Source organism: Herpailurus yagouaroundi, unplaced genomic scaffold, assembly GCF_014898765.1.
Source record: "Herpailurus yagouaroundi ecotype Mexico unplaced genomic scaffold, PumYag 142, whole genome shotgun sequence".
Classification (NCBI taxonomy): domain Eukaryota; kingdom Metazoa; phylum Chordata; class Mammalia; order Carnivora; family Felidae; genus Herpailurus; species Herpailurus yagouaroundi.
This window is the reverse complement of record NW_024412397.1, coordinates 36,725,123-36,749,483: the sequence shown is the minus strand read 5'-3', so window position 1 is coordinate 36,749,483 and position 24,361 is coordinate 36,725,123. Positions and strand designations below refer to the sequence as shown.

General features: G+C 36.3%; 1 protein-coding gene across 11 annotated transcripts in view; it reads left to right on the top strand.

Annotated features, from left to right (window-relative positions):
• Positions 1-24,361, top strand: part of KIAA1328 (KIAA1328 ortholog) — a 350,349-nt gene that overhangs the window by 98,690 nt on the left and 227,298 nt on the right. The window lies entirely within an intron of this gene.

The following is a 24,361-nucleotide window of genomic DNA, read 5'->3' as shown; positions in this document are numbered from 1 at the left end:
CACAAAAGCTATATCCTAGAGATTGTCTGGCTCTTTCTCATTGTTAGCGTGGGAGCGACATTCTCTAGAGACTTTCTACATTCTAGGCAGGGTGGATCTCCCTTCTAACCGTGATGTATCTTTTACACATGAGTTAAATAGTTCTAAGAAGAAATAATTCACCTGTAGAACTGCCTTTTCTCATTGTGAATCTAATAGTATTAGTTTAAAAATAATTTAAAGTAGGGGTGCCTGGGTGGCTCAGTCGGTTAAACTTCTGACTTCGGCTCAGATCATGATCTCACAGTTCGTGAGTTCGAGCCCCACGTCAGGCTCTGTGCTGACAGCTCAGAGCCTGGAGCCTGCTTCAGATTCTGTGCCTCCCTCTCTCTCTGCCCCTCCCCCGCTCACACTCTGTCTCTCTCTCTCACAAATAAATAAACATTTAAAAAAATTTTAAAAATTAAAGTAGTGGTAGTTTTAAAAACCATTTAAACTAGTAGTTTTAAAAATAATTTAAAAAATAAAAGCAGCAATGCTGAAATGAGTGGAACATATTCTTTAATAGGCATTTTGCATACCACAGAGAGATGGTATAAAGTGTGCTGTGTGATGTAGTTAGTTGTGCATCAAGATGCTTTGATTCTATAGTGTTAGAAAAATGGGTCTCCTGCCGCGCTCGGCACTTAGTTGTAGAATCCACTTTCTAATTAGCGTTCTACTTTTGGATTAAATCAGATCAAAGCAATGGCGACTCATTTTTGCCTTAATTCTTTTTCTACTTTAAATACAAGATGAATAAAGAGTATGCCATTCAAAATTAATCAGAATATTATGGTGTAGCTTAGATGCTGTAACAATTCCACATAATTCCATAGCAACTCACAATAATTGTGAGTGTTAAAGTAAAAAAAAAAAAAAAAAAAAAAAGAAAAGAAAAAAGAAAAATGTCCCACGACAGTGCCCTACACTTTGCCATAGTTACCAGGCTCTGCTGCATAATAATGTCTTTATGTTTATGCCATTTAGTATATTTCTCCATTGGTAGCATTTATCCCCCAAGTTAGGGCTGTCATGGAGGTTGGTACCATGGATTTCTCTTCCTTTGACCCAACATTTGAAAAAACAAATGGGCAAAATCTCCAAACAATAAAGAAGTCTTCAAGGAGGAGTTGTATTTACGAAGATAGTTCAAGGCATCCTGACCTTTGTCTTTGCAAGTGGTGAGGATTTCTCATTCTAGTTGCCTCACTCTTGAGATAACTCTGCCCTAGCACATATTTGAAGATTTGTTTTTCTCTGACTTTTAGAATTGTGCAATATTAATTTATTTTCCAGCTTTTATTTTAAGCCAGAAACAAAGTAGTCAGTAATTTGCTATTTTGTGATGTTTTTGCTGTTCTTTGCTCTAGGGAATATATGCTACAGTGTAAATTTTTGTGGATTACCAAAATAGTCTAGCTATTTTATTTTCTTAAATGTTAGTTTTGTTTTAACATTTAACATTTTATTTATACTTTTTATATATTCTCCATAAGAATGTTTTTTGCTCCATAGAATTTCACCTTGCATATTATGTTACACAGAAAGTGTGATGTATAATTTAACAAAATCAATTATAAAAGATTTAAGCCATGTGCACTTAAATGTAATAGCCTGTTTTTCTACATTCTATCTGTGATTCAACCTCCTCTGTCAGTTTATTTTACATCTTCAATGGAGTATAGAGGAAAAAATATATAATATGAACAAAAGAAGTAAGTTTTTATTGAAAGTAAGCATATGATGATATTTTTATTGTATTTATGACACAGACCACCTCAGTGACCATGAACATTTGCAATGATCAACCCTTTGATTTGCATTGGAAGTTTGATATTTTATTTAAGTATTTCTGTAACTGGCATTTACTATAATTACCTAAAGCTCTGAAAGAGAAACAAAATTCAGCAGCACATATGGGAACAGCAAATTTGCACTGAGGTAAGAAACAAAGAAACACAATTGAGGTTCTCCATATATATGTGCTTTTTGCTTCTAGAATTAGAAGATGAAACCTTGCTATGAGATTGAAACTGGTTTCAAATTCCAAATATTTTCTTTCATTCCATAGGTGCCTTTTTATTTTGTTGATGATTTCTTTTGCTGTGCAGAAGCTTTTTAGTTTGATGTAATCCCACTTGTTTATTTTTTGCTTTTATTACCGTTGCTTTTGATGTTCAATCCAAAACATTATCACCAAGACTGGCTGTCAAGTTGCTCACCCCCTGTATTTTCTTGTAAGAGTTTTAGGGTCTTAGGTCTTATGTTCAAGTCTTTAATCCATTTTGAGTTGACTTTTGTGTAAGGTATAAGGTGGTGGTTCAGTTTCTTTCTTTTGCCATGTGGCTATCCAGCTTCCCATCACCATTTATTGAAAAGGCTGTCCTTTCCCCATTGTATATCCTTATATCCTTGGCTCCTTTGTCATAAATTAATAAACCATATGTGTGTGGGTTTATTTCTGGGCTCTCCATTCTGTTTCATAGATCTATGTGTCTGTTTTTATGCCAATTCCATACTGTTTTGATTACTATAGCTTTGTAACACAGTTTGAAATCAGGGAATATGCTGCCTCCAGCTTTGTTCTTTTTCAAGATTGTTTTGGCTGTTAAGGGTATTTTCACAATATCTTTCCATTTATTTGTGTTCTCTTCAACTTCTTTCATCACTGTCTTACAGTTTTCAGTGTACATATTTTTCACCTTGGTTATATTTATTTCTAAATATTTAAATATTTTATTTTTGATGCTACAGAAATGAGACTGTTTTACTTATCTTTCTGATAGTTTCTTGTTGGTGTTTAGAAGTGCAACTGATTTTTATATATGACTTTTTTATTCTTCAACTTTACTGAATTTGTTTATTCAGACAGTGTTTTAGTGGAATTTATAGGCATATATGTAACTACATATATATAGCTATGTATATAGTTATATATAGTTATATATGTTATCTGCAAATAGAGACAGTTTACTTCTTCCTTTCTTATTTGGATGCCTTTTATTTCTTTTTCTTGCTTAATTGCCCTGGGTAGCACTTCCAGTGGCAAATTGTTTCTTTGTTTAAAAATCAATGATAGTAACAAGGATGAAGCTTAGAGAGGAAAATTATATGTCATTGCAATATGATAAAATAAGCTGTGTAATAATATGAGCTTTTATTTAAAAATTAGTCGAGGTTAGTTTTCAAAGAGCTAATCTCTCTTAAAACCAGTCTCTTAGAGTGGCTCTTAGATACCACTTTCTTGCTGAAGGTCAAGTGATTCTCACTCATCATCGTTTAAATCTATTTTTCATAAAACCCCAGGAAAGGTACAGCCATAGTCTTTCTAGCTCTCAGCTAGGCTATAACAGAGGTTGCAAAGTACAGCCTACAAATCCAGTATACTGCCTACTTTTGTAAATAGAGTTTTATTGGAACACAGTCATGCTTGTTTGGTTATATATTGTCTATGGCTACTTTTGCATTGCAGTGACAGAGTTTGCAGGAGACTATATGATCCACAAGACGGAAACAGTAGCTGGCACTTTAGAGGAAGAAGTTTGGCAAAGTTTGGGTGGAAATCATCTACCCAAAATAAGATCTCTAGATCAAAACAGGTCTCCCTTTTATGTCCTCATCTCTATTTTTGTGCTTTTATCACCCAACACAGTTGTTGATTTTGTTTTTCCTGTCTTGCTGATTCTGATCTTGAATACTTGTGTTCAGAATTTCAACATTTCACTTCAAGATTTTGTATTTTTAGCTTTCTGAGTAAAGGAAAAGTAGTGAAGTAAGAAATTTATTTTTGCATTTTTGTTTCTAATCTTTTCGGTCAGTCTTTTTACCTGAGGATACGTATTTTCTTCCTCGTTGTTATTTTCCTTTACTCTACACTTTTCTTCCCTTTTTTCCTTTCCCTATTTACCCAGACCTGAAGTAATTTAATAAAACAGCAAATCTGGAGCTCTTTTGGTAAGGCTTTTCAGTTTATACCTTAAGGAAAAGGGTGTTTTCCTCTTTCATGAAAAGCTGCCCAGATAATGCCATCTTGAGCATCCCAGATAGCATATGGCCATCTAATACCTGATGGTATCTGGAACCATGTAGTTCATTAGTGAGGATTTGGGGCTTGGTTTAGGTTGGGTTGGGTTGCTGTTAAACTTTGTTTCATTGCTTTTGTTGTTATTGTTGTATATGGGATTTTTTGGGGGGAGCGCTCATCCTTTCTAAGGATTCTGCAGCATACACAGAACCACTTGTAAGAAACAGACCAAAGAGATAGGAAAACTTAGAACTAGTAGATACATAAGTCCTGGAGATCTAATGAACAGTGAATATAGACAACAGCATGATATTATAATCACCAAACTTGCTAAGAGACTAGATCTTAATTATTCCCCCCACAAATTAGTAATGATAATTATGTGATGTGATAGAGGTGCAGTATATAAATGTATCAAGTTAACATGCTGTACACCTTAAACTGACAGAGCATAAGATGTCAAATATATTTCAATAAAAAATTTACACAGGGTAATACATCAAACATATTTTAATTATATAAAGCACACCCACAAAAAGGAGAGTGGAGGGTGTATCCCTCAGCACCTGTGCAGCTCCCTGTCCTAATAGAGCAGCCAGGCTAGTCTGTTAAGTATGTGCTCTGTGTGTGCGTGTTAAGAGATCAGGGAAGATAGCTTGAGAGAATAAGGGTCATGTTACTAGGGAATTTCTGGTTTGGCATTTAAAATTTTATGACAATATGCATGTTCTAATGAGGTGTATAATAGTTTTTAGTAAAACTCTGTGATAGTCCCGTCATACCAAATCTTATAAAGCTGTCCTCATTAAACCTTTTTTTCTATAATTTTTAATTCATTGTAACCAGGACACTCAGGTGTTATGTCCAATTGAAGAAGAAAATACCAACTCTCTCTAGTTTTTAAAAATGTTTCTTGAATTAATGAAATACGTCCTAGGCATGTAACATAAACATGAATTGCTAAGGTTTCTGTTGCACAGATGTCTGCTGTTTTGCATCTATATGTGAAAAAACATGTTTTATATTTTATATATACTTACATATGAAATTTTGCCTTTTGAGGAATTAATATTTAGTCATATTTAATCAGTTTTATCCCACATACCTCTTGTGATCCATTTTATCCATCCTTATTTATTGTAATCCAAACAGATTGTGTTCTAACAAGGCTAGAAAAACTAACAAAATAGCAGCAAGTATTTAAAAAAAAACCATTCTGATTAATTTGCTATAAAAGAGCCATGACTTTGGTGGCAGGAAAGCTATTTTTCTTAACTCTGTAGAAGTGCAAGATGGGCAGAAATGGAGCCTGGAACTTCCTCGCAGTAGTTTAGATCAGTGGTTCTCAGACTTTAATATGTACATTCGTCACCCGGGCAGCTTAATAAAGTGTAGACCCTGATATCCATATCTGGAAAGGGACCCAGGATTTTGCAATACTTGTAAGGTCCCAGGTGATACTGATGCTGGTGTCCATGGACCACACTATTAGACTTCCTGCCTAACAGCAAGTTTTTCTCTATATACAGCAGGTTGATAATGTGGAAAAGTGAAACCCAGTGTAGACCAACTGCAGCTGTTGAGATGTACTCTGATAAGGAAGGGATGCACTTGCTGAAACTTGCTGTGATTGTAAAATATTAGTCGTAAGCAAGAGTGTTAACTAAGTGAAGGATTGTGAATTCCTGAAGGTTTTATCCTGGCTTCCCCTTATCTAAACGCAGTGCTGGCATGGAAAACCTGTAAGAAAACTGCATTTATCTTGATGACAGCATCTCTCTGGGATGTTTGTGTTCCCTTGAACCCTGGGCTCCTTAATGGATTGCTTATTTTTCTTATGTAACTTTTTAGCTTATTCAAGTTTTGAATGACATGAATGCAAAACAAGGTGTTTTTTTGAGTCACTTGGACCTTTTCTCACCTCAGACTTCTGGGAAGAATTTGGTTGTCAGATTAGAGCAGGGGCACAAATTATTTGGTATGATTAATAGCTTGAATGGGAAAAGTAGCTATATATATATATATATATATATATATATATATATATATCTGTATATGTATTTTTTCCCTCCTGATTTTTAATAAAGGTCTATAACTGAGGGTGGAGCCGTTCTAAAAACAGTCAGTAATATTCTCATGGAAGTAGATACATAAAACATACTTTTAAGTTACAAAATTAGATAATTATTTGTAATTACTCTTGCCTTATACACAAATATAGTAGAGAATTTTAGGTTTTACTATTTATTATACACTTAGTTCTGCTGTAGCAGTCCTATGCATTCTTAAAAGTCATCACACTATGCAAAATCATTCCCCAAAAAACCCCACAGGACTTATGGGAAAAATGACTGTACACTCAAAAACTTCATCAATGAAACATTTTTATAAAAATGGAACCAATAAAAATGATAGCACAGTTTTATATATATTAAGAAATTAAGATATGCATAAATACTACAATACAGTACTTTACCTTGAAAATACCTGCAATATGCTTGTGTAAGTAGACATGGAAAGGGTAGCAGCTTGTGAGTTACTATTAAATATAGGAGAAGGGTTGAGGAGATTGGATGGAAAGTTGTAACACTAGCTGCAGGGGGGTGTGGCCCCTAGCACCACCTAGCTAGTAGATGTCTGAGGTGTGTGGCTTTTGGGTGTGTTTTGTGTATTCATACTGGGCTGGGGTCAGCTGGGTGCTGTTTTTTGCCTGTATTTAGTGTTTCTCATGGGTAATATTCACCTTGTGCTCAGATTATTTCCAATATATCAAATGCACTTAAAATTTTATATGTTTTCAAAACAAATGTTGTAGCAGAACTGACCATATATGAAATTTCCCACTTGGAGAAATGACACTTTTTATTTTATTGCAATTCAGTTGCACAGGCACCAGGGGGAGTAGTAGGTTCATGTTTCGCAATAGCACTGACCAGTGCTTTTCTTAGTGTTGCAGCTGCACATATGGTAGATTATTATCATTTTATGGTTACGGTTATAAGCAATTTGGTAGAAAACGACAGCTAAATTATGCAGTGTTACTTTTATTTGTTTTAATTTTGTAATCTAAATATATTTTTTTAAATGAGAAAACAAAAGGCAAAATAATTTTTAGGAGTAAGTAACTCTCCAGTGGCTTAGTCTTGTGCCACCCAGTGGAGCTTGCATTTCATTTCTAATCGATCTCTTGTGTACAATAGACATCGGGACATATAGCTGAGGGGTTATGTCTGTATTCTGGGGAATGAATGTTTTCAGCTACATCATCGTGACTCCTACTACTTATTAAAAGGGAGATTTCACTGGCATTTTGATTGATAAATCTGTGCATTTTTAAATCCTCTACCATTTCCTAGAAATATAACATTCCCAAATTTTATTCCAGGAGGCATCCCTAGAAATGCTGCCAAAACCAATTTACTTCCCTAAGTCCTGTCAGGATTTGGTGCAGTGCTGCACAGACTGCTCGCTGGGTACAGGCATCATGGCCCATTGGCATCTTTACATAAAGCCCTTTTTTGAGTTGAAGGAACTAATAACGTTTCAGGGAAAAGATGTGCAGAGTGCCTGCCTTGTTTGTTTGGAACTTGTATATTCAAAGAGAGTGTCAGGTCATTGGTACCTAACACATCTATGAAAGTTACTGTAATTGAACTCTGAATACGTATCTATTATAAAAGAACAGATTTTCCTTCAGTAAAGGGACTAAATTTTTTTTCCCAATATTTAGTTACATAGCGATTTTCATTATTAAACCTTCCTTAGATATTTTCCTTGACTTGCTCAGCGTTAATACCTGTTGATACCTGTATGGTGATCTGCATATCTTCAAACACAGTCTGTCATTTCTATATGATCTATATATTTCAGAGCCATTACCTGAACTAGGTGAAAGATATTTATAAATTGCTTGATCTTTGAAAATATTAATCCAGTAAAGTAATGTAGTGCTTATAATCTTTATTCTGTTGGTATAAATAGTTCATGTCAGTGATTTTACTAGTGTGGGGAGCTATTTAGCATTTTTCATTGCTTTTAAGTTTTATTTAAACAATTATACAAGTGATACAGATGGAACTAGAAAAAAATTTGGTTGGGTGTTAGAAAATTAAACCGTACTGTAATCTTTTTGATGCCACTTGGAAAAAGAGAAGAAATTTTATTTTGATGAATAACAAGTCCTTAATATATTCAGTGTGATTACTTTTTTTATAGTATATAGGTAACCGTAACTTAATTCTTTTGTATTATACCATATGTCATTCTGGATTCACTTCAGAGGGTAATCAAGTCAGGAACTAATCATGCAATATTCTCTAGCAAAGTAAATTTTGTTTTCCTTCAAATGAAGCTGATGTATTAGCACTTTCTTCATAATAAAGTGACATCATTCAACAATATGATGATGCTCTAAACAGTAATAGGATGTTAAAACATTTTGGAACAGTAACTTTTGTTATTTAAGTGTAAAAATCCAACAGTTATGATTTGAAAATACTGAGAACTACTTGAGAAACTGGAGTTTTAACAATTGTCATATTGACATTTTATATGCTACATAAATGCCAAATATGTATATGTACTCTTCCGGGTAATGATCATGTTTGTTCCGGGACTGCTGTAGAACCTCACATTACACTGCTTTTCTTGAATATAAGGTCATGGGACGAGGAAAACAGTAAGTTCTAGGACATTATCTTAGGGAATATCTGCATTTAATGCTGGGTAAAGGAAGGGGAAAGTCAGTAAAAGAGATTAAAAAAGGAGCAATCGGGGCGCCTGGGTGGCTCAATCGGTTGGGCATCCGACTTCGGCCTAGGTCATGATCTCATGGCTGGTGAGATCGAGCCCTGCATTGGGCTCTGTGCTGACAGCTCGGAGCCTCGAGCCTGCTTCTGTTTCTGTGTCTCCCTTTTTCTCTGCCCCTCCCCTGCTCATGCTCACTGTCTCTGTCTCTATCTCTGTCTCTCAAAAATAAATAAACATTAAAAAAATTTTTTAAAAACTGTTGAGAAAATAAAAAAGAAAAAATAAATAAAAAGGAGCAGTGAGTAAGAAGGTAGAATGAGCCAGTAACTCAAAAACCAGGAGAGGAGATCCTTTGAAGAGGGAGAAAATGGGCAGCAAAGAGGAGGAAACCCCAAATCAGGTTGTACTATTTAGTACTTAATAAAATTAGAGGATATTTGTCATGAATACAGTGAAAACTGTGACAGGACAGGAAAACATAATGTATTGTGTAGAGAGGTCATCCTAAAGGTGCAATGACGAGAGAATTGGAAAGCAGGGGTTTAGACTGTCCAGGAGCCAAAGCATTGGTCCCCTGGCTCAAGCCTCTTTTATTTTTGCAAATTGTCTGATAACAGCAGGCACATACAACATAGTATTTGGCATCTTGACGGGCTGTGCACCTGCAGTGTATTCCATACTGGGTCATGAGTACATCTGGCACCAGACAAAACATTCTTATCCCCAGGCTTGGTGCCTGTATGATGTCCTTTTGGAGAAAGAGCAGTCCTCGTGGCTTTCTGTCCTCGGAATGAAACTGATTTCAGTTTCTTGCTGCTCTGTCCCTTTCCTTCAGGACATTCTTATGGTGCCTCCAGCATCTTGTCCTCCAACAGTATTGGGCCAAAAATCAAATTGGAAATGAAGAGGCACCTGGGTGGCTCAATCGGTTAAGCATCTGACTCTTGCTTTCGGTTCAGGTCATGATCCCAGGGTTGTGGGATCAAGCCCTTTGTTGGGCTCTGCACTGAGCATGGAGTCTGCTTAAGATATTCTCTCTCTCTTTCTCTGCCCTCACCCACTTGCTTGCACACACTCTCTCTCTAAAAAAAATAAAATAAAAAAATTGGAAATGTTAGAAGTTGAGACAAAAAGTATAAATCTTTTAGAGTGTTGATAATGATGGGGAAGAGAGAGAAATGTTGGCAGCTTAAGAAGAAAATATTATTTGAAGTGGGCTTTTCTTTTTCTTTTTCTTTCTTTTTCTTTTTTTTTTTTTTTTTTTTTTTTGAGAGAGAGAGAGAGAAAGAGAGAGTCTTAAGTGGACTTCACGCTCAGCACAGAGCCCAACATGGGACTTGATCTCATGACTATGAGATCATGACCTGAGCCAATCGAGAGTCGGATTATTCAACCAACTGAGCCACCAAGGCACTCTGAGAAGGGCTTTTTGTAGGATGCATTTAGTTTAAGGGTTATAAGAAGGAGCCAAGAGCTATTGAAATCATGAGAAAGATAAAATAATATCTATGACAATATCTGGATAACCTAGAAGGGAGTGAAGTCAGCAACACAGATGGAAAAATTTGTCTGAGAAAGCATCCACTCATTCACTCCTTTCACTCATTCATTCAACATTTGTTGAATGTTCAGACCTGAGGGATTGAGATGGGAGTTGTGAAGAAATTGTGGATATTTAACAAGGTCATGTTGGCCATCTGTCTTTTTAATGAAATAATTATGAAATACATGTTTTAGAGAAATACTTTCAGATTGTACTTAAAAATGGGTAAAATTTTTGCTGTTACTCCCTAATTATTCCATTTTAAGTTTCTTCTTTATCCCTATCAGACAATGTTACAACTTATGTTTCAGCTATCAAACATAATTTAGAAAATTTAAGAGAAGAAGGAAAGCCTATTTATCTATATTTGTACCTTGTTATATTCTTTCTTCCTTCTTGATATTCCAACATCCCTACCTTCATTTCCTTCTTTTATAGAGAATCTTTGTCATTCTTTTAAAATAGATCTACATTCCATTAGTTGTCCTTCTGAGAATTTCTTGATTTCTTCTGCATTTTTGAAGGATATTTTTGCTGGATATAGAATTCTGGGTTGACAGTTCTTTTAGCATTTGAATAATGTGCCACTTCCTTCTGGCCCCCATGTTCTGTGATGAAAATACATCATCATTCGATTTCCCTCCCTTTAAATAATACTGCTACTTGTCTCTTGCTTTCAAGGTTTTTCTTCATCTTTAGTTTTCAAAAGTTTATGATGTGTCTTGGCATGGATTTCTTTGGGTTTATCCCATTTAGGGTTTTCTCAACTTCTTGACTCTTGCCAAATGTGGGAAATTTTCAGGCATTAGTTCTTCATATATTTTTTCCAACTCTTACCTCTTTCTGCTCTCTTTCTGGGATTCCAGTGACATGAATGCTGCATCTTTTGTTATAGTCCCACATGTCCCGGAGGCTCTGTTCCTTTTCTTTTTCAGTCTGTTTTCTCTTTTGTTCTGATTGGATAATGTGTATTGTTCTCCCTTCAGCTTCTCTAATTCTTTTCTATGTCCTCTCCATTCTGTTGTTGTCTGTTTTTATCCTGACCATTGTGTTTTTCAGTTCTAAAACTCATTTGATCATTCTTCATATTTTCTGTTTCTTTGATAAGACCTTTTTTTCATTTGATTCAAACATGTCTATAATTGTTTATTGAAGCATCTCATGATGGCTGCTTTAAAAGCCACACATCTGTGTCATTTCAGTATTAGCATCTGTTGACTGTCTTTTCTCACTAAAATTGAGATTATCCTGGCTCTTGGTATGGCAAGTGATTTTTAATTGTATTCTAGACATTTTGGGTGTTATGTTCTAGTCTTATTTAAGCCATCCCTTTTAGCACACCTTTTCTGACATCACACCCGTGGGGAAAGATAAGTCCTCCCCTGTTTAATTTTAGGTGGAGATGAAAGTTCGTCACTAGACCTCTGCTGATCTGGGTGCTGATACCACCCAGCTTTCCAAATGGCCTCTGCTGTTACTGCTGGTAGTGTCGTGAAAGTCTTGGCTTTCCACTCAGCTTCTTCACATCACCCCACTAGGGAGGGACACCTCATTAAAACTAGTTGGGAGCTGAAATCCAGGCTCCCTATGAGGCCTGTACTGAAATCATAAATGAGGTGGAGGAAGAAGTCATTACTGTCAGATAGGGATTAAAATCCTGGCTCCTCACTCAGTCTTCTTGGATAACACCTCAGTGGAAAGGGAGTGTGTGGTAGAGGAACATCTAAGTCCAGACTTCTCATTTAGCTTTGGCTGATGGAGGTAGGTTTGGGGTTGCAGTGTTTTCTGTGCTGCTTGGCTAGAGTAAAGCAGTTCTTATCTAAAAGTTTTCCATTTTGGTAGGCATCCCTTTCCCTCTTTTTTGGGGGGACATATATGGGTCCATTGGCATTTCTGGTTTGTCGACTTCTCCAGCACCCAGTTCAAGGTATTTGAACCAAAAACAAAACTAGGCAACTCATCACTGTGTTCTCTAGGTTCTGAGGCCCCAGCCTCTGCCATCTTCTCTCCATTTTCAGTCTTCTTATGTTTTTTTTTTATATATAAAGTCCAAAGTTTTAATTGTACTTAGTAAGAGGAATAGGGAAAATTATGTTTATTCCATCTTATCTGGAACCAGAAATCCCATTGTACTAACTTACTTTTTTCTTTAAAAGAATATTTTTGGTTGCTGACATTGACTCAATTTTCTGAAGACATCCTATTGTAGTTAGATGTATTACCTTAGTCCAGAAGAGGATATTTTCCATCCTCCCAGTGCAGACATGGGTGAATTGTTTTAGTGGACAGAGACTAACTGTAGAAAGTTTCTGCTTCCTAGTGAAACTGCTTAATATAGTAAAAACTATATAATGGAAATCATGGGCTTTAACTATTCTGTTCATTACTTTTAAATTTTATGATAGATCCAATTCTCTATTGTTAAGCATATATAGATAAAAACTTAGGTCTCAGAGATTGTTCTTTTAAATGTGTCCTCTTGGTTGATTTATTTAGTAGTCAATAGTGTTAAAATAGTTGAGTCAAAACCTAACTCCATGATTTTAATGACATTGTAAAACTTTTCTCCTTGAATGTTTTGAGCTACTTCTCTGTAATATTTCTGGAATGGAGGGTCAAGCAAATAATCTGGTTCTTTACCAGTGTTTAAAATATCATTCTGCTAAACAGTCCACATAAGCTCAATTATATTAGGAACCAGTGAAGTAAAGTTGTTCATAAAATGCTTTATTACCTTCAGTCTTTGCAGCATTTGCTGAGTTTAGATAATAAACCTGCACATAGAAGTTACTTAATTTTTCTCTGAGCAATAATTTACATTTGTGAGCAGTAGCCTCCGTCATTTTCAAAGAGGCCAGAAATGAGATATTCCTACTACTTTTTCCCATTTAACCTTAAAATGTTAGATATGATTCCATTCTATAAGAAATCTCCTTTTTCACTCTAGTTATGAATACTATTTTATGGACATTGTTTGGTTTTTACTTAGAATTATTATACTAGGTCATGTTTTCATCCTTCATGGAAAAGCGTATGCAACTGTGGTAAAAGTGCTGTCCCCCAAGGCCATAGAGAATGGTGTAGCAACAATTATACTGAATTCAGAAACCATACTGCACACATAGGCTTAACAGTGTGCTTGGACAAGGTAAGAGGCTGAATATCTTTTTGAAAGTAGAAGAGAAAAATGTGGTTGTTTACTTTTCCCATGGACTCTTCCCCCAGTATAAATTTTCTAGCCCTACAGGTAATGTTTGCTAATTGTTATTACTTCAGCAGCCAGTCACAATAGAAATGGTATAGTGCTTAAAAATCTAGAATACTGCTTCCTTCTAAAGAAGAAAATGGGTTATTTCACTCTCCTATTTTATTTTCTATATACTTCTTTCCAAAACAAAAACAGTTGATCAAAAGAGAGGAAAAACACCCATCATATTCTAAAGATGGATTAAAGAGAAGAAGCAAAGGAGTCTGATAATGTGTTATATGCCTCAGTATAAAGGAGGAGAACAGGCTTCCTTCCCACTGATACCAAGGAAGAGGGAGGGGACTTAGATATGCATACTCAGAGTGGGGTCCCCCGATCAGCCATCAGGATCATTTGGAAGGAAGCTTATTAGAAACGTAGACAGAAGCTTGGGCCCTACCTCAGATCTACTGAATCAGTATCTGCTTTCTAGCAAGAATTACAGGTGATTCCTATATACATTACTTTCTAGAACACACTGAGCTAGTGGTTCTATGACTTTACTCCAAATCCCAGCTCAATGGCAGAGTGACCTTAGATAAATTGTTAACCATTCTGTGCAGCAAATTTATTTGTAAAATGAGAGTAATAGTAGTATCTAATGGTTTTTTTTTTTTTCCTTTCGAGGAGAACTAAGTACAATAATGTCTTTAAAGTACTTAGGAGTGCCCTGCCCCAAAGTACAGCCATGCACAGATGCTCTAATTCAGGTACCTATTCCTGGTAAGAAGCATTTAGTTCCATGCTGGGTAATGCTGGTATCTGACTCTATACAAGAACTCCAATGAGGAATCTAAAGAGGTGAGAGATGACAAACACAAAACTTAGGAGAGCTAGAAGAGGAACTGTATGAGGAAAGTATAATGCCACTGGATTACTTAGTTTAGAGAAGAATAAGGGATCTCTTAAACTGAGTACATTTCTACTTGGAAATGAATGGTCTTACACAGCAGCATAAATAGTTCAAGTAAACAAATAGAAGAATATGAAGAAAGGGAAGTATCATGTATATTGAAACTGATAGTTTGTGGAAGGTTTTAATTTAATGACAAGAATGAAACTCTCCTGTTTGAAGATAGGAAACAGAATGAGACAAGTTCTTTCTAAGGAGTTTTTAATCTGTTCCTCATGGCTGAGCTAGTAGACCCCACCCAGCTTGATGTTTAGCTCTGCTTCACAAAGCATTATATGTACAACTTCACTTATTGGCCTTTCAGAGTCTAGAAAACTTAGTGTGCAGTTTTCAGTGGTCTGTATTGTCAGGAATATACCCTCTCTAAAACTGGAAATTTTCAAGTGTTAAATCATTGTTACCACAGTTCACCTTATAAATGGTTGGGGGAGGGGTGAGATAACAACCTTCTTTTTCTCCGATTCTAGACTGGTTCCTGTAACTCAAGAAAGGCTGAATGATTTAAAGCAGCCTTCCAAATGGTGAAAATACTTCCCCTTTGGGTCTGGCTGATACATGGAACCTTTAAACCAAAAATACATTTTTAAGCAAGTTAGAAGCAAGAGAAAATGCATGGCTTTCAATAGAAATGTTTTTGCAACCTTGTCTTTAATATCTACCATGAATGTAAATGTATATCATTAGAGTGTTACATGGACAGAAAATCATAAAGAAATAAAAACTCTGGTCAATCTGGCACATTAATTGCCTGTTTTTTAGGATATCTGTATGTGAACTTTTAATTGTGAATACATGTCCTTGCTTTAAGGTTGGAGAAATAAACCTTGGGTCTCCATTGTGTGATTAGTTTCCTGAAAACCTCAGGGTCTGATGATCTGAGCAAAGACAGAATCTCAAGTGTCTTAGTGCCAAGTCTGTTGTGCCCCATCCTGTTTTGCAACTCTGCAGAAAATAAGGTAGAAACTGTGATGCTTCAAAAACTCTAAAAAAGCTAGTTAATTACTCTAATTAGATCTCTTTACATGTCTCCTGTTTTTGTTGCCATTGTTCAAACAGAGTAAGTAGAATCCAGAAGAAACTGGGTGAAGCGTTTGTCTTTTTTTGTAAACGTCCAGAGTGTTGAGTTTTCCCCTGTTTGTTTTGGAGATATGTTCCTTTCCTCCAACAGATTAGTACCATCAGGAAATTGGAAAATACTGTGGTCTTGCACTGAATTTGCCATAAAATAATTAAAGGGAAAATTTCAGACTTGTATCAGTAGGTTGTACTCCAGCACAGATCACAACTTAATATAAGGGTGTAAAGTTATTGTCATGTGAAGTTCTTGTCTAGCTCTGCTAATCAGTTCATCTTGGTATCACTTTTTCTTTTACCAACAATCCATTTTTAATTATATATTTTATCATTGGGTACCAAACTAGTTATATAATTTGGACCTCTGCTTATCTCTGACAATGTATGTGTACTGTTTTTTGAAGGGGGGAGAGGTAGGAAATGATTGTGAGAAATATGACATGGTCAAAAGCCATTTGCTTCAAGGTGGGAAAATATTATGAAGTTAGAACAATTTAAAATTTTAATGAATCAGTATTTTTAGCCATCCTCTTGACTAATTTAAAGAATATATGGTCTATCTATAGTTTGTTTCAATTGCCAATCCAAAGCTAACCCGAAATTCAGTAGACACTCCTTTACTTTTATTCTTTTATTCATTTCTCTAACATTTTTGAAGTGCCTGCTGTGTACTAGAGAGATACCCAGATTAATATACTATTATTTCCAGGAACACATAGCCCACTTCGGGTGATAGTGATACAAAATAATTTTAGCAGTATGCTACTTACTATAATAAAGGTGCTTAACTCTGCTTAGGAATTCAAAGATGGAGGAAGAAATGACATAAGGGCAAATTTGAAAGGATAAACAGGAATTTTGTAGGTATAAGGATAGGCAAAACATTCTAAGTATGATACACGGTATGTGCTATCTGTATATGTATACATTATGCACTGTGTCGGTGTTCAGAGTGAAGGGCGTACCTGCTCTAGTGAACATCTTTGAGTTCCCATATTTCCCTGGGAGTCTTGTGACTAATGGATGGCATCAGAGTTGGAGCCTCACGGTCACTTGTTTTTATCTCAAAGTGACCCTGAGTAAAACATCTCTTATTATCCAGAAGCTTCTCTCTTTGATGTGGAAAAATAACATAACTGTCATCCACCAAAACAGTGGGAGAAATGGTGAATAACCAAGCAGTGTCAAACTTGTGTTCTGGCAAGGGTCACCAGTAGCCTTCTCAGCCCTTTGTCTTTAACTGGCATGGCCCCTGCTGCTTCGGATACAGTCAACTGTATTGATTCTTCTTCCTTTGATTGATTATTGATTCCTCTTCCTTTGCCTGCCCTTTCTATGTTATTGTTACATTGGCCCTCTTCTCTCAGTTTGAAAATCTCTTTCTCCAAGTGGCTTTCCCTTGTTCCTCAGTCACTTGTTTCCTTAGGGCATGCTAGCAGAGCCTGACACAATGTTCTTGCCATTATTTCCATCATTCGTTATTGTATGTGCTTGATTACCTGCCTGCCTTGCTGGATGATAAGCTCCCTGCAGGAGACAGTGTTGCTGTTGTTCATCACTGTATGTCTAGCGTCTGGCACAGTCTCAAATGCTAATGTACTCAGTAAATTGTGTTTATTCAGTAAATATTTGTTGAGTACCTATTATGTAGGCTAAGGAATTTGGCAATAAACACAACATGAATATTCCTGCTCTGTGGAGCTTTTTATTGAATGGGTGAAAGAATGAACAAATGAATGAATGAAGCTACACATTCCCTGGACAATCTTACACACTCTTGTGTTCAGTCACCACATATAAAGTGATTAACTCCCAAATTCTCTATTTCTACTGAGACCTCTTTTCTGAATTCCAGGCCCAGGATCCAAGTGTCATGTATTAGCCATCTTCAGTGAACGCTCCCCAAGCATCCCCACTCAGTGTGTCTAAAGTGTGCTTTCCCTTCCCCCAAACCTTTTCTGTACTGTGCACTCTGTGTCCTGGTAAAGGCAACTGTGCATCTGGTCATACATCTTGTCTTCCAGTTCATAAGCTGACAGTGTCTTAAATCTTCCTCGATACCCCAGTCCCCCTAATTTCCACCATTGTTCAATTCAGACCCCTTGTGTCTCTCATTTAGACTATTGTAGCAATTTTCTAATCAGTTGTTTTGATTCTGGTCTTAAGCTTCCCAATCCATCCTTCATATGCCTACCAAAGGTATCTTTATAAAACGCAAATTGATTTTAAGACATCCGTCAGTGAGTTGTACGGAAATAAAGTCTGGGGCACCTGGGTGACTCAGTTGGTTAAGCATTTGACTCTTGGTCTCAGTTCAAGTCATGATCTCACTGTTCCTGGGATTGAGCCCATGTCAGGCTCCTGCTTAGGATTCTCTCTCTCTCTCTCTCTCTCCCTGCTCCTCCCCCGTTCTTGCGCACACGCTCTCTCTCTCTCTCTCTCTCAAAAATAAATAAATAAACATTTAAAATTTTTTAAAAAAGAAATAAGTTCCAGCAACTTAGTGTAACATTCCTGATCTGGCCCCTGTTTGCCCCTACCACCTCGTCACACCTCCCTACCTATGACCAGTTTCCCATCTGTGCTGTACCACTTGCAGTTCCATTAGGGTGCATATCAGTTTCATTCTCCATGCCTTTGCTCCTGATGATCTGTCAGCTGACAGACCTCCCCCATCCTGCCTATCCAGTGCATCAGTATACTCCTTTTCCAAAATTCATTTCTGGGGTCATAGCTGCTCTGGAGTCTTTCCTGACTGTCCCTCTTCAGTGTTGTTAAAGTGAACACTTACCCCCACTTAAAAAAAAAATCTCCAGTGTATCCTATGTTTAAATGCCTCTCCTAGAACATGGTATTCTTATTTATTTAAATCTCTTTCTCTAAGCTCCTTGATATCATATATATTTGACATATAACACTGTAAGGTGTACAACGTGATGATTTCATATACGTGTATATTGCAGAGTGATTACACCATAATGTTAGTTTGCACATCCATTACCTCCCTGTGTGTGTGTGTGTGTGTGTGTGTGTGTGTGTGTATGAACATTTAAGATCTATTCTTATAGTAACTTTCAAGCATACAATATGTACCTATCGTTAACTATTGCTACCATGCTGTCCCTTAGGGTTCCCCAGAATTTATTCATCTTAAAACTGGAAGTTTATATCCTTTGACCACCACCATCATTTCCCCAAACCCTCAGCCATTAGCAACCACCAATCTACCCTCTGTTTTTATGAGTTCAGCTTTGTAGACCCCACATATAATTAAGAGAATATAGTATTTATCTTTCTCAGTCTGATTTTTTTCACTTAGCAGAGTGCCCTTAAGGTTCATCCATACTGTTGCCAATGGGAAGATTCTTTTCTTTTTTAAAGCTAAATAATATTCCTGTGTGTGTTTGTGTGTGTTACATTTTTAACTTCCATCTTTTGACAGACACTTAGGTTACTTCCATGTCTTGGCTGTTGTAAATAATGCTGCAATGAACATAGGGGTGTACATATCCCTTCATGGTAGTGATTTCATTTCCTTCAGATATATACCCAGAAATAGGATTGCTAAACCATATAGTAGTCTAGTTTTAGATTTTTGAGGAACTTCCATACTGTTTTTCATAGTGGCTGTACCAATTTACATTCCCATCAGCAGTGTACCAGGATTCCCTTTTCTCTACATCCTTGCCAGCACTTTTTATCTCTTGTGCCCTTGATTTCTTTTCAGAAAATCTATTGAATGTATGCTCTGTGTGCTGCACTATGCTAAGCGCTTTTCATTTATTAGCTTATTTTATAGTCATAGTTGCCCTGTAAGGTGAGGTAGGAATCATCATCTCCAGATGAGGATGTCAGAGAAGTTACTCATCCAGAGGCACATTATTACTGAATACCAGAATTAAGATTTCAGCCAAGAATGTTGGGTGACACCTAAGCCTGCGCGCTAATCACTCTACATTACTGCCTTCATTACATGACTGGAAGAAAACTCAACAGGCTTTTAAAAAGTGATCTTTTGCTACCTTTCATATGCCTATCTTTGGTTCAAGGGATGGGTTTCTGTTGGTGTATCATCAGATCATACTAACAGTTTATCATCTGATTTAATGACCACGGATACACGTAGTTAGAGCTCTCAGGAGTCTGACCTAATGCTACCAGTTCTGCTTATCCCCAGATAATTTATGGTGGAAGTAGGAAGACAAGAAGAGACTAGCTAATAGTAGAAAGAAGACACAAAAAAAAATACAACCAAAAACAAGTTTTTGCAACTATTTATTATGGCAATTTTCAAATATATAGAAAAGTTGATAGAATAAAGCAAAGAACCTCCATATATATGCTACCTAGATTTCATAGTTTACATTTTGCTCTATTTGCTGTGTCCTCTCACATATTTGCTTTTATTTTTGTTACATATTTACATAAATATATATGTATGTAATTATAGATATAAATAAATGTAATTTCTTACATATATAAACATTTATTCACTTATTTTTTTCCTTGAGCCGTGTCATATGTCACCCTAAATACTTCACATTCATCTCCTAAGACTAAGAACATTTCTCTTTATAAACCACATTATGATATTTAATAAAATTAGCAGTAATTCCATAAGATCAACTTTTGAGTCAATATTCCAGTTTCTCTAGTTGTCCCGAGAATGTCTTTTATAGCTATTTTTCTCCCTGAGCAAGTGTCCAATCATGGTCCAATCATGGTCCATGGGTTGCGTTTCTTTGGGTCTTCAATCTCTTAAACTAGGATAGACCTCTGACCCCACTCTCCCTCCATGACATGAACTTTTTGACGAGTTCAGGCCAAGTGCTTTGCAAAATCTCCCACACTGTCTGATTTGTTTCTTTGTGCTGTAATTTAGCTTGTTCTTTTACTCTAATTTCTGTGAAATGGGAGTTAGGTTTACATGTTTTATTAAATGCAAGTAAAGCATTTGGCAAGAATATCTCATAGGTAAGTTGCCTACTTTATACATTAGGGGGTATATAATTACTGGGTTTTTCTTTTCACTGTTAGTGATCTTAAATTCACTTTGGGAAATGACTACCAGGTTTTACCATTTAAAGGTACATTTTCTTCTTTGCTCTAAGTAACTAATCTTGACACTTTATGCATATCTTATTTATTAATCTTTCACTTACTGGTTTCAGTCTCCATTGATGATTCTTGCCTGGATTTGTTATTTCATTGGGGATTATAAAATGGCAATTTAAAAAATTTGACCATTCCTTCTAAATAGTTAGCTAGGATTCTTCTATAAAGATGGGCTTTACTTTTTGTTCCCCTTTCACTCTTTGTCGTTTTGAAGTATCCCCATGAACTGGTAAATATTTACTCAATTTGCTATTAGAGTCACTCCTTCCAGTGCTCAAATTGTCCTAAATTTGACTGAGAGTCTCCTTCAGGGTTGCTTTTATTCATTTGGCAACCCCCTCCCCCCCCATCTACTTCTCTTTGCATGCTTTTTTGCATTAGAGCATAGCTTACTTTGTACTTTCCATATGCCAGAATGGGAATCAGCCATTTTTCCAAGGAATCTTTGTTCAAAAAATAGAGAACTTTTTTTTTTTAGTTTAATGATTCTCCCTTTTCTCCTCCCATAGAGACCTTCCTTCACTGAGTTCTGTATTAAATCAGGATTACTAAGTACCAGATCCCAGTATCCCAAATATCCAAGGCAAGGGTGAGATGGGGTAAGAGGGTAGTCTTTGCTATGCCAGATGAAATCTTCCAGCTCAAGGCGATCACTTTCTACTTTGGCAGCATACTAACAATATATCCTGTCTCTGGTCAGGAGACTCACATGATTTTTTTTTTCTTTCTCCCTATATCCCTATTCATTCTGCTTTGACCTTTACTTTTATTTTTCTGAATTAATGCATTTTGAAGTTAAGGCTTTAAGCTTTGCAAAATGACCATTTTCCACAGCCATTTTGGCTAATTAATGTTTAGGTTTTAATATGGTCTTGCTTGATATTACTTTATACTTATTTATGTTATCTTATGAAGATTTCTTTCTTTAATGAGGTTGTGACGACTGCCGTTCCTTTCAGTTCTTGAATGGTGGTTGGACAGATTACCTGTGTGTTAGATTCCTGTCATGGTTGGATGTACACCTTCCCTTAGATTGGATTTTGTACATATGTTGCATTCTTTTCTGTCATTTGGCCAGGATTGAGTTAAATGTGTCTTTTTTTTCCCTCACTATACTCCCTCCCCCAGATCAGTGAAGAAAGCATTTTACCCACATTTTCCTTACATAAATCTCTCTCTCCAGATGGAGGGTTGAAGTCTCATTGTGTTAGGGAGGAAGGAAAATTACTGTGTTTCCTGGACATACATTTTGGATTTTCCAGGAAAAGGGGAGCATTGCAAAATCTGGTGAATCAAGACAGATATAAAAAATTGATAAAGATAGGACTGCCTGTTTTTATATTCTGCCGAATAGCGTGTGTTTAAATGAATTTGCCTATAATTTGTCTTCAAATGCTGACATTTACCTCTTAGGCTGTATAATTGTGCTGGCTTTCTCCAGAGTACAATTCATATTCTGCATCCAGGCTAATACGTCCACCCACTATAAACATTACTGCCTATGGTAACAACCAGTATCAAACATTCTTTTTGTATACGTCATAGCTGGCAGGGACTCTTGGGACCACCACACATCATTCTCGCCTTTTGAAGCTTACTGCCAAAAAGCATGGCAATGTAAAAACCAGCCTGGTCTGACATATAGTGACTTTGAAATGATATTAGCTTATTTAGAACACTTCATTCTACCGTTACTGTTTTTAAGATACTGAGGATTCACTAAGCTCTTCTAATTAATGTATTCTTTAAGCTTAGTAACCTATCCTTTTATTATGAACCGTTCCCCTTCTTTAAAACATCTGTGGCTCCTTTCTTTTTGTTAAAGGTTAATAATGAGAATAATGAAGCAATTGGTTATTTATGCAGTCATGATTGGCAAAAGTTATTAGAGCAAGAACCTGCCCTAGAGGCAATGATTAGGTTATGAAAATGTTAAGGAATACTGAAACCAGTCACCATTTTTGACATTTACGAAATACTATTCCCACCCTTAATCATGATGACCAGTTGTAAAAGTATTTATATAGGATAATCTTATTGGACAGTAATTTTTATACCAACAGCATACATAATTAAGTGAGGGGGGAGATTCAGAAATGATCCGAGAGAAAAGTGGGCCTGGGGAGGAAATGAGAAGGAATAGAACTTTCTCTTGGATAGAGCTGTCTCCCATACACCTGATCTATGCAGTTAGGTGACTTTTCCACTTTAGGGTTTTCGTCTTGAGCACTTTGCAAGTTCGAGGAGATGTGGGAGACGGTACCCCTGGTTAGATTGCTATGTTCTCCATATTGGACTGTGAAAAATGTAGAGAAGTATATGGGCAGAAAATTTCCTGATGACTGTTTTATTAATGAAACATTGACTTAACTGACATTATAGAAAAACAAGACAAAAATCTAATATAATTCCTTTATGTTTGATATGGTTAGAACTTTCTTCCTAAATTAGGCAGTAATTAGAAGTGTTATCACTTCTTTTTTTTTTTTTAATTTTTTTTTCAACGTTTATTTTTTTCGGGACAGAGAGAGACAGAGCATGAATGGGGGAGGGGCAGAGAGAGAGGGAGACACAGAATCGGAAACAGGCTCCAGGCTCTGAGCCATCAGCCCAGAGCCCGACGCGGGGCTCGAACTCACGGACCGCGAGATCGTGACCTGGCTGAAGTCGGACGCTTAACCGACTGCGCCACCCAGGCGCCGCAGAAGTGTTATCACTGCATTTTTTGTAGCAGTTTTATTGAGATATAACTCACATACAATAAAATTTACCCATTTGAAGAGTGTGATTCAGTGGTTTTGAGAATATTCCCAAAGCTATGCGAGCACAACTATCTAATTCCAGATCATGTTCATTACCTACCCACCCCCTGCCCCCCTGCCGAAATGATACCCATTAGTACTTGTTCCCTATTTCCCTCCCCCAGCTGCTGGCACACACTAATAATGTACTTTCTCTCAGTATGGGTCTGAAGTAATTTTTCAGAAAATTGTGGAGTACGGGAAGTGAACATGGATGAATGTAACTTTTATTTGTGATCCCGTGTACTTAGAACTGAGTATTCTTTCCCCTAGTTCATTAGAGTAGGTATTTAAAATAATTAACAAAAAAAACCACCACAGCGGCGTTATATAAATAAAATCATACGTGTGGCCGTTTGTGTCTGGTTTTGTGAGCATAATGTATTCAAGGCTCATCCATATTATAGCATATAGCAATACTTTATTTCTTTTTATGGCTGAGTAGTATACTGTGTATAGATATACCACATTTAGTTTATCCATTTATCACTTGGTGACATTTGGGTTGTTTTTACTTTTTCACTGTTATGAAGAATGTTACTCTGAATATTCATGTACGAGTTTTTGTGTGGACATATATTTTTTATTCTCTTGGGATTATTGCTAAGAATGGAATTGCTGAGTCTTGTAACTCAATGTCTAACTTTTGGGAGCACTGAATATGCTCAATGTCTAACTTTTGGGAGCACAAAATATTATTATTTCCAAAGCAACAGTGTCGTGTCACATTCCCCTTGGCTATATAGGAGGGTTGTAATTTTTCTATATTTTTATCAAAGCTTTTCGTTGTTAGTCTTTTTGATTATAGCCATCCTAGTAGATGCAAAGTGGCATCTCATATTGTGGTCTTGATCTGCATTTTCCAAATGTTTAA